The following is a 9,153-nucleotide window of genomic DNA, read 5'->3' on the forward strand; positions in this document are numbered from 1 at the left end:
AGCTTGCAGTGAGTCGAGATTGCACCACTGCACTCCAGCCTGGGGGACAGAGTGAGACGGTCTCAAAAAAAAAAAAAAAAGGAAACTGAGAACTCAGTTCTGTTGCTTTTCTTTACAGGATTGAGCAGGTTGAGGAAATTTAAATCTAAAAAAATTTTACTATGAAAGAGACATAGTTGAATTTACCCCTTGGAACTTGGAAGGCCATATATATCAGTATGCAAATTAAAGCCATATACAAGGAGGATACTGCAGCTTCACCAAAGCCACCTGCAAATAAACAACTGAAAAATGCCCACTATACTGACTAGTAATTTGAGGCTAAGGATGGGGAAAGGCTGTCATGGAGGTGTACTCTCCAGGCAGAAATTTACGATGGGCCTGCTCTGGTGATTCCACCAGGATATGAGCCATACCAAGTATTCTTGTCTGAAAGCTGTGCTTTCCATTTTTCTTGTATTGTTTTATGAACCTTTATTATTTGTCCCTCAGGCTTACAGTGCAAATCAGTAAATCGAAACACACTTAGATCAAACACTTACTGCAAACACTGAGTATTGAAGGAAACATTTCTAGGGCATACTGTATCGCCTATTTATTTCAAATATTTCAAACATTCAAACATTTCAAATATTCAAATATTTTCTTAAAATCTATAACAAAGCTCTTACATAATCTTCCTTAGAAGGGGAAGGTGTAGCAGGGGCAGAAAATTAGCTGCTCTTAAACATCTTTGCTATGGTCTGAATGCCATCCAAATTCATATGTTGAAAACCTAAACACCAATGAGATAGTCTAAGGTGGGGTCTTTGGATGGTGATTATATCATAAGCCCTCATGAATGGGATCAGTGTTCTTATAACAGAGGCCCCAGAGAGCTACCTTGCCCCTTTTCTGCCATGTGAGATTACAGTCAGAAGTGGGCCCTCCCCAAACACCAAACTTGCTGATACCTTGATCTTGGACTTTCTAGTTTCCAGAAGAGTCAGAAATGTATTTCTGTTGCTTATAAGCCCTAAAGTTCATGGTATTTTGTTATAGTAGTCAAAGTGAACTAAGAAAATTATTTAGGTCCTAGGCCCTGTACTGAATCCACACATATGATTTCATCACTAAAAAGTCATGAGATTTTGAGGGGTAGAAACTGCTTTTCTGCTAAATAAAACCATGTGGGACATTAGGGATAATTCAATATATTCTACACTAAACCAATCTATTATTTAAATCAACAAATTCACAGTCACTGAGGTCAAACCATGCCCTGCCATTTCAGCACCTTTTTAAATGAACCTCCAGAGCCTTGATCATATTTCTGCATAAAACATGGATAATAACCCTGCCAAGAAGGGTTGTTGTAAGCTTGATAGCATGAAAAAAAGCCATAGCAGAGCTCCTGGTATTTGATAAATGCTACTTGCTCTCTTTCCTTTTTCCCTTCTTGACAGAGTAAGGAATGTTCACATTTGCTGCATGCTCAAATTTGGTCCTAAACAAATTTTAATTGCACCATCTGATATAAATAACATTAAATATATGAATCATTAGTATTCAAATCACAAAGATAGGTTTTCGGTGTTTTTATAAATTTCTCCTGCCCTTCCCCATATGGAGATATTTTTGTTCCAGCCATTTTATCTATGTTCCTCCCCTTCAAAGCTCACATAACATTTGTGATTACTTCCTGTTGGTCAGAAATTAGTTATTTGGCCTCATTTAGATGCAAGAAAGCCGAGTGTGTTAATCAGGGTTCTCCAGAGGGACAGAACAAATATCTATTGATTATAAATATATATATATATGTGTGTGTGTGTGTGTGTGTGTGTGTGTGTGTGTGTGTATATATATATATATATATATGAGAAAGGGAGTTTATTAGGGAGAATCAAATTGGCTCACACAATCATAAAGGTGAAGTCCCATGGTAGGCTGTCTGCAAGCTGGAGAATGAGAGAAGCCAGTAGCATGGCTAGCTTGGCAGTCAGGGAAGCCTTTGGTAGCGTGACTCACTCCAAGTCTAAAAGTTTCCAAACCAGAAAAGCAAACGGTACAGCCCTCACTCTGAGGCCAAAGGCCTGAGAGTTCCCAGAAGGCCACTGGTGCAAGCACCAGAGTACAAAGGTCAAAGAACCTGGAACTGGATGTCCTAGGGCAGGAGGAGAAAAGGGGTACTGCTCTGGAAAGGAAAGAGAAAGAGAGACCAAAAAGGAAGAAAGAAAAAGGAAAAAAGAAAAGCAAACAAGCTGAATGTCTCCCTTCTTCCACCTCCTTTGTTCTAAGTATTCCTGCAGCCCATTACAGGGTAACCACCCACACTGAGGGCATGTCTTCCTCCCTCAGTCCACTGACTCTCCTGTCAATCTCCTCTAGCAACACCTTCACAGATATACGCAGAATTAATGCTTCACTGCCACCGAGCCATCCCTCAATCCAGTCAAGTTGACACCTAATACTAACCATCATACCTGGAAAGTATAGTTTTTATATAGGAGGTCATGTGTCAACTGAAAGGCAGATTCTATTACTGATAAAGAAGAATCTATTGGGTGTCAAGTGGTACTCTTTGCCATAAAAGGTATTACACAATTCAAAAGACATGACGGTGGCTTGAGTTTTAGATATATTTTGAAGGTAGAGGCTAATAAATTCATTGATTAATTGAATATAGAGCGTGAGAAGAATCAAGGATGTGTCCATGAATTTGGGGTATAAGCAATGAAATGAGAGTTGCCTTTGAAAGAGCTGGAGAAGACAGATGGGGAGTAGATTTTTAGGTGGGCTAAACCAAGGTTCATTTTGCGGTTTAGGGTTTGAGATATCAATTACACACAAAAGGAGAGACGCACAAAGACAAGTGATCTATAAGTCTGGAGTTCAGAGGGAAGGTCTGGATTGGAAAATTGATGTGGGAATCATTAAGGAATAGAAGAAAAGAGTCTCAAGTTCAGAGTGTAGGAAGCCCTAATATTTAGAGATCTAAAGAAAGGAAAAAACCAACGGGAAACACTGAGAAGGTGCAACCAGTATGATAGAAAAAAGAGAGTATGGCAAACTGGTGGTGAAAGAGAGGCAGAGCACTTGTGCAGGTTGTAGCTCCTGATGTCAGGACAAAGCCCAGCTTGAGACTAAGGCTTAATCAGAGCATTAGGGAGTGCTCTCTTCCCCCACTGCCACCGTAACACGTTCAGTAAAAATAGCTGTGAGATTCAACTGGAAGAGCTGCAAGACATAGATCATTATTGGGGGGCAGTACGAAGACAGATTAAAAGCCAATGAAATAACAGACATTGAGGAAATAATCTCTGTTAAATACATGGTATCACAAGGGGAATTTTAAGCCTGAGGGGCACTTGGGGTAACATAACATCAACAAACCCCCAAACTCAGTCCAACTCTGAATAGATGAATATGAACCCACAGTTAAGGTCCAGCTGAAGAAAAGGCATGCTTATCTCCAACCACAAGAAAAGATTTATCTCTGTGTCTATAGCCCTACACCAAGATGTCTAATTGTCAACTAAAAATTGCAAGGCATGTAGAAAGACAAATACACACACACAGCCCACACACACTGAAAAGGCAAGGTAATCCTTGGCAGCAGACTGCATATGACACCACGGATATTGGAACTATCAGACAGAGAATTTAAAATGACTATGATTAATAGGCTATTAGCTTTAATGGAACAAAGTGACAACATGTAAGATCAGATTAATTCAGCAGAGAGTGTAAAATCTAAGAAGGAATCAAAAGGAGAAACTAGAAGACACAAACAAACAAACAGTAACAGCTATAAAGTTTCCAACAGGCTCATCAGTAGAGCCAACACAGCTGAGGAAAGAATCAGTGAACTTCATGATAGGCCAGTGAAAATTATTCAAACTGGAATATAGAGAAAAGAAAAGAGTGAATAAAGAACAAAGCTTCCAATAGTGTGGGACAATTCTAAATTGAGTAACATATGTGTAATTGAAATCCCAAAAAGAGAAGAAGGAGAAAATGGGGCAGAAGTAGTGTTTGAAAAAAAATGGCATAAAATTTTACAGTATTAACAACAGACATAAAACCACAGATTTAAGAAGCTCACACAGTGCCAAGTAGGATCAACATCACACATGCATGCACACACATACACACACACACACATATCTAGGTATATGGTATTTAAACTTTTGAAAACAAAAGTCAGAAAATGGTGAAGTTAGAGGAAAAAAAAAAAATATATATATATTATATATATATATATATATTATCTACAGAGGAACAAAGCTAAAAGTTAAAATAGACTTCCTATCAGAAACTATCCAGAAAGAAAGAAAATGTGGTGACATATTGAAAGTGCTGGGGATCTGAAAGTGCACGTGTGTCAGGGGATGTCAACCCAGAATTCTATATTTATTAAAAAGAAGTGAAAGGAAAACCAAAAAACATATCAAACAAAAATTGAAGCAATTAATTGCTAGACATACTTTGTAAGAACTGTTTAAAATTCTTCAGGCAGAGGAACTATGATATCAGTCAGAAACTTGAATCTACACAAAGAAATGAAGAGAACAGATACTGCAATAAATGACAAAAAAAAATTATTTCTTGCTTGAGATTGCTCTAAAAGATAACCGATATATAAAAGTGAAATAAATGACAACAAAAGAACAAAGGATGGGTGAGGGAAATGGGACTATTCTGTTGTAAACACGCGTACACCACATGTGAAGTAGTATAATGTGATTGAAATATCGACTCAGATTAATTTAAAATGTATACTGTAAGCCGCAGGATAATCATTTAAAAGTTTCTAAAAAGAGGTTTAACTAGTAAGTCAATAAAGGAGATAAAATGAAACCATGAAAATGCCCAGTTAACCCAAGAAAAAGCCGATAGGGAAGAATAAAGAAACAAAGAAAAATGTAACAAGGAGAAATAGCTAGCAAGATGTTAGATTTTAATCCAACCATACCGATAATCACTTTAAATGTAAATGGTCTACATGTACCAGTTTAAAGACAGATTGCCAGATTGAATAAAAAGCAGGATACAAATATGTGCTGCCTACAAAAATAAACATTTTAGGCCAGGCGTGGTGACTCATCCCTATAATCCCAGCACTTTGGGAGGCCGAGATGAGCGGATCACCTGAGTTCAGGAGTTCGAGACTAGCCTGGCCAGCATGTTGAAACCCTATCATTACTAACGAAAAACAAAAAAAAATTAGTCAGGCTTGGTGGTGCACACCTGTAGTCCCAGCTACTGGGGCAACAGTAGCTACTGAAGTTGAGGCAAGAGAATAGCTTGAACCTGGGAGGTGGAGGTTGCAGTGAGCTGAGATCGCACCATTGCACTCCAGTCTGAGTGACAGGGCACGACTCAGTCTCAAAAAAACAAAAAACAAAACAACAACAAAACAAAAACATTTTAAACATAAAAACATAATGCATGTCTTTAAATATTTAAATAGAAGTAATATAAAATATGTAAAATCATTTTATATTTTAAGAAATATTAAAATTTAAAATATTAATAAAGTGAGACATTAACTTCCGTAGGTGCTGACTCTGTGTCATACACATGTGCATTTTACATTATCACAGCGTCTTCTAAAGCATTCATGTTTTACTTGAGAGATTAGAAAACTGTGGCTTGAAAAGTTAAATAATATGTCCAGTGTTTTTTAGCTATAAATGGCAGAGGTAGGATTAAAACCCAGGATGTCTGATTAGAAATCCTACACAATGATTCACTATTTGGAACTGCCACTACGTATAGTTACGAGTTTAATAATGCCTATGAGTCTATTGATTAAGAATGATTTCATAGTATTTTCTGATTCTTCCCAGTGCACGCCTTGAGTAATTATGAAAACAGGTCTGTTTTATTATAGAAAAAGTGAAGGGTGATAGCATGACCTCAATTGGAAATAGTTACAGTTTTACATGCCAATATTTTATAGGTCTATAATAGCATATTTATAACTTTTTAACTATCCAATTTTACTTGGCCCCAGTGATCTTAACTTCTCATGCTCTCAAATTTTCTAGACACTAACTACATTATACTATTTATCTTACTCTTTGCATAATACTCTTTTGTTTAGAAAGTAAATATTGGCTAGAACACCACATACCTTTGCAATATCCAAGTTTCTATAAACTTTGCATAGGTATCAATTTTTTAAACACCTTATCTATTACTTGTATATGTTTTAAGTCCATTAAGCTACATAAAAAAATTTATGTAAAGATAAAGCCAGGAACTGGAAGTAATTTTTTGGGAAACATTGACTATTGCCAAGAAATGTTTATATAAGAAAATAAAAGGCAAAAGATTAATAGGATGTTTTTACTTAAATGTTAAAGTTGTAAATTTTATACTTTAGAGTTTTACTTTAGGTATGACTGACTCAATAGTCAGCATAGAACAAAATCTTGTATTCTTTACCTAAGAGTCACAAGGGTATATTTGGAATGAGAAACTTCACACTCAGTTTTAGCTACAGATGGTTGTTGTAAAGAATACTAAAAATGGCCATAAAGCAATTGGCCAATAAACACACTAAAAACAATAAAGTGTATCTGGAACAAACTGGCTTTATAATAGCACATACCACCCATTGTAACCACCACTATCAGTTTCAGCAATAAACAAATGGATATGAACTAGGACAAGCTGTTAAATTTTAATCAGTAATGCTAGGCTGTAACTAGAAGTGAGAAAATAAAACTTGGAAAAAATGTATTATCTGACTGACGGGGGGTGGGGGGCGGCATGTCCTTGTACAGCTGACTAAGGATCACTCTCTGCTCTAAAATTTTTCTAACTCTTCATCAATCTTCTGGTTTTTCTGATTGATTCTGGTGTCCAGTTGGTAAAATATATATTTGCTTGTGCTCTTTGGCCCCTAAAGCTACCATCATGCTCCATTTTATCCATTAGAGGGAATAACAAATTGGAACAAAAGAGCAATAAACATCAGCCTGATTTTTCTCAGCTCAGGATAACTGATGAGCTGAGCTCTTTCTTCTCATTGCTCCAGACATGAACAAATCCCACATGTTTACTTGTCTTTGTTTTCAAACTAGTATATGTGATTCCCACCAAAATCATTTTTTTCTGTTGATAGTTGAATAAAATCTCTTTACTTAACATTATACTATACTATACTTACTATATCTGATACTTACTATATTTTAGTACTTTATACTTAACATTGTAATAATAATATTTTGTATAAATGTGTGTGTGTGTGTGTGTGTGTATATATATATATATATATATTTTTTTTTTTTTTTTTTTTTTTTTTTTTCTCCAGACGGAGTCTTGCTCTGTTGCCCAGGCTGGAGTACAATGGCATGATCTTGGCTCACTGCAACCTCCACCTCCTGGGTTCAAGCAATTCTCCTGCCTCAGCCTCCCAAGTTGCTGGGATTACAGGTGCATGCCACCACACTCAGCTAATTTTTTGTAATTTTAGTAGAAACAGGGTTTCACCATATTGGTCAGGCTGGTCTCAGACTCCTGACCTCATGATCCGCCTGCCTCAGGCACCCAAAGTGCTGGGATTACAGCATGAGCCACCATGTCTGGCCTATTATATGTCTTGAACACTTATCTGTCAGATACTAAAAAGCCATTTTAGAGATGTTTCTTCATTTAATATTTATAACAGTTATCTGAAGTAGGTTTTACATTGTGACCGTTTTATGGGTGAATAGAGTAAGAAATAGAAAAGTTAAATACCCCCCTCAAGAGTACCCAGCTAGTATGTTGTGAGCTTGCATTTAAATCCCCATGTAAGAGAGTGGCTCTCTCAATGAGGGCAAGGACTCCTTTCACTGTATCTCCACATTTCATAAGACTTGGCACATAGAGTTTATTAAGCATTAAGTGAATTATTTTAGGAATTTTAAATATTAGATCACTTAACAGAATTAACATAATTTCTCATGACAAATTGTTTCCGCTTGGTTCTCTAGGAACATCTGAAACTTGTTTATTCATTCAATAATATTTATTTGGCCTTAATGTCTTATATTCAGCATTGCAGTAAGAGCTGGAGAAAGCACGATGAACTCAGTCCACACTGTCAAAATGCTTACAGTCTTGAAGTCATTACTTTTGTGTTCAATATGCCGCAGGACCCTAAAGGAGGGACGATGGGGAGTCAGGAAAAGCTTCATAGGGAGGAGGATATTTGATACAAGACTTGAAACCCATTAGCCAATTGGAACTGATGTATCCAAGGGGAGCAGAGCAATTAAACGCACTGAATGTGATTAGCTAAGGAATCATTTTGCATGACTGCAACCTCAGGCATGAGTAAGGAGAGGACTTTAAGAGAGACCAGCTGTCAGGATTCAAGTCATGGAGAAGCTTGTTGACTACAAAAAGGCACAGGTTTAAGACTTTAGCAATGGCAAGCTGCTTGAAAACTTTTAAACACAGAGATATGCCATGACTGGATTTGCTGTTATAATTTTAAGACAATTAATAGTTTATTCAATAGTAGTTCAGATGAGGTATTATAGGTACCTAAGCCCTAAGGAAGAGTTAGTGAAGATGAGAAGAGAGTTAGCATTATTAGCACTTAGACTTGACACAATATGATAGGGAAAAGGATAAATTTAAAATATTGGTATTAGCATCTGGTGTGGGAAGCCTTGTCATTAAATAAGATGAGAAATTAACAGAGAAGGAAAAGATTGCATATATAATTATAAGCCCCATAGTGACATTTTAGTCAATCATTGGGATAGAATATATGATGGTGGCCCCACAGGATTATAATGTAGGTGAAAAATTTTATCACCTAGCAATGTCACAGCCATCACAATATCATAGTGCAATGCATCACTCATGCATTTGTGATGATGTTGACGTAAACAAACTTACTGTGCTACCAGTCTCACCATATAAAAGCATAGCACAATTATGTACAATACATAACACTTGATAATGATAATAAATGACTATGTTACTGGCTTACGTATTTGCTATACTATTGTTTTTAATGTTGTTTTAAAGTGAATACATTCTCCTTCTATTTTTTAAAGTTAACTGGTATTAGGCAGAGCCTTGAGGAGGTATTCCAGAAGAAGGCATTGTTAGCATAGGACATGACAGCTCCATTCATGCTACTGTCCCTGAAGACCTTTGAGTGGG

Source organism: Macaca fascicularis, chromosome 12 (genome assembly GCF_037993035.2).
Source record: "Macaca fascicularis isolate 582-1 chromosome 12, T2T-MFA8v1.1".
NCBI classification, from domain to species: domain Eukaryota; kingdom Metazoa; phylum Chordata; class Mammalia; order Primates; family Cercopithecidae; genus Macaca; species Macaca fascicularis.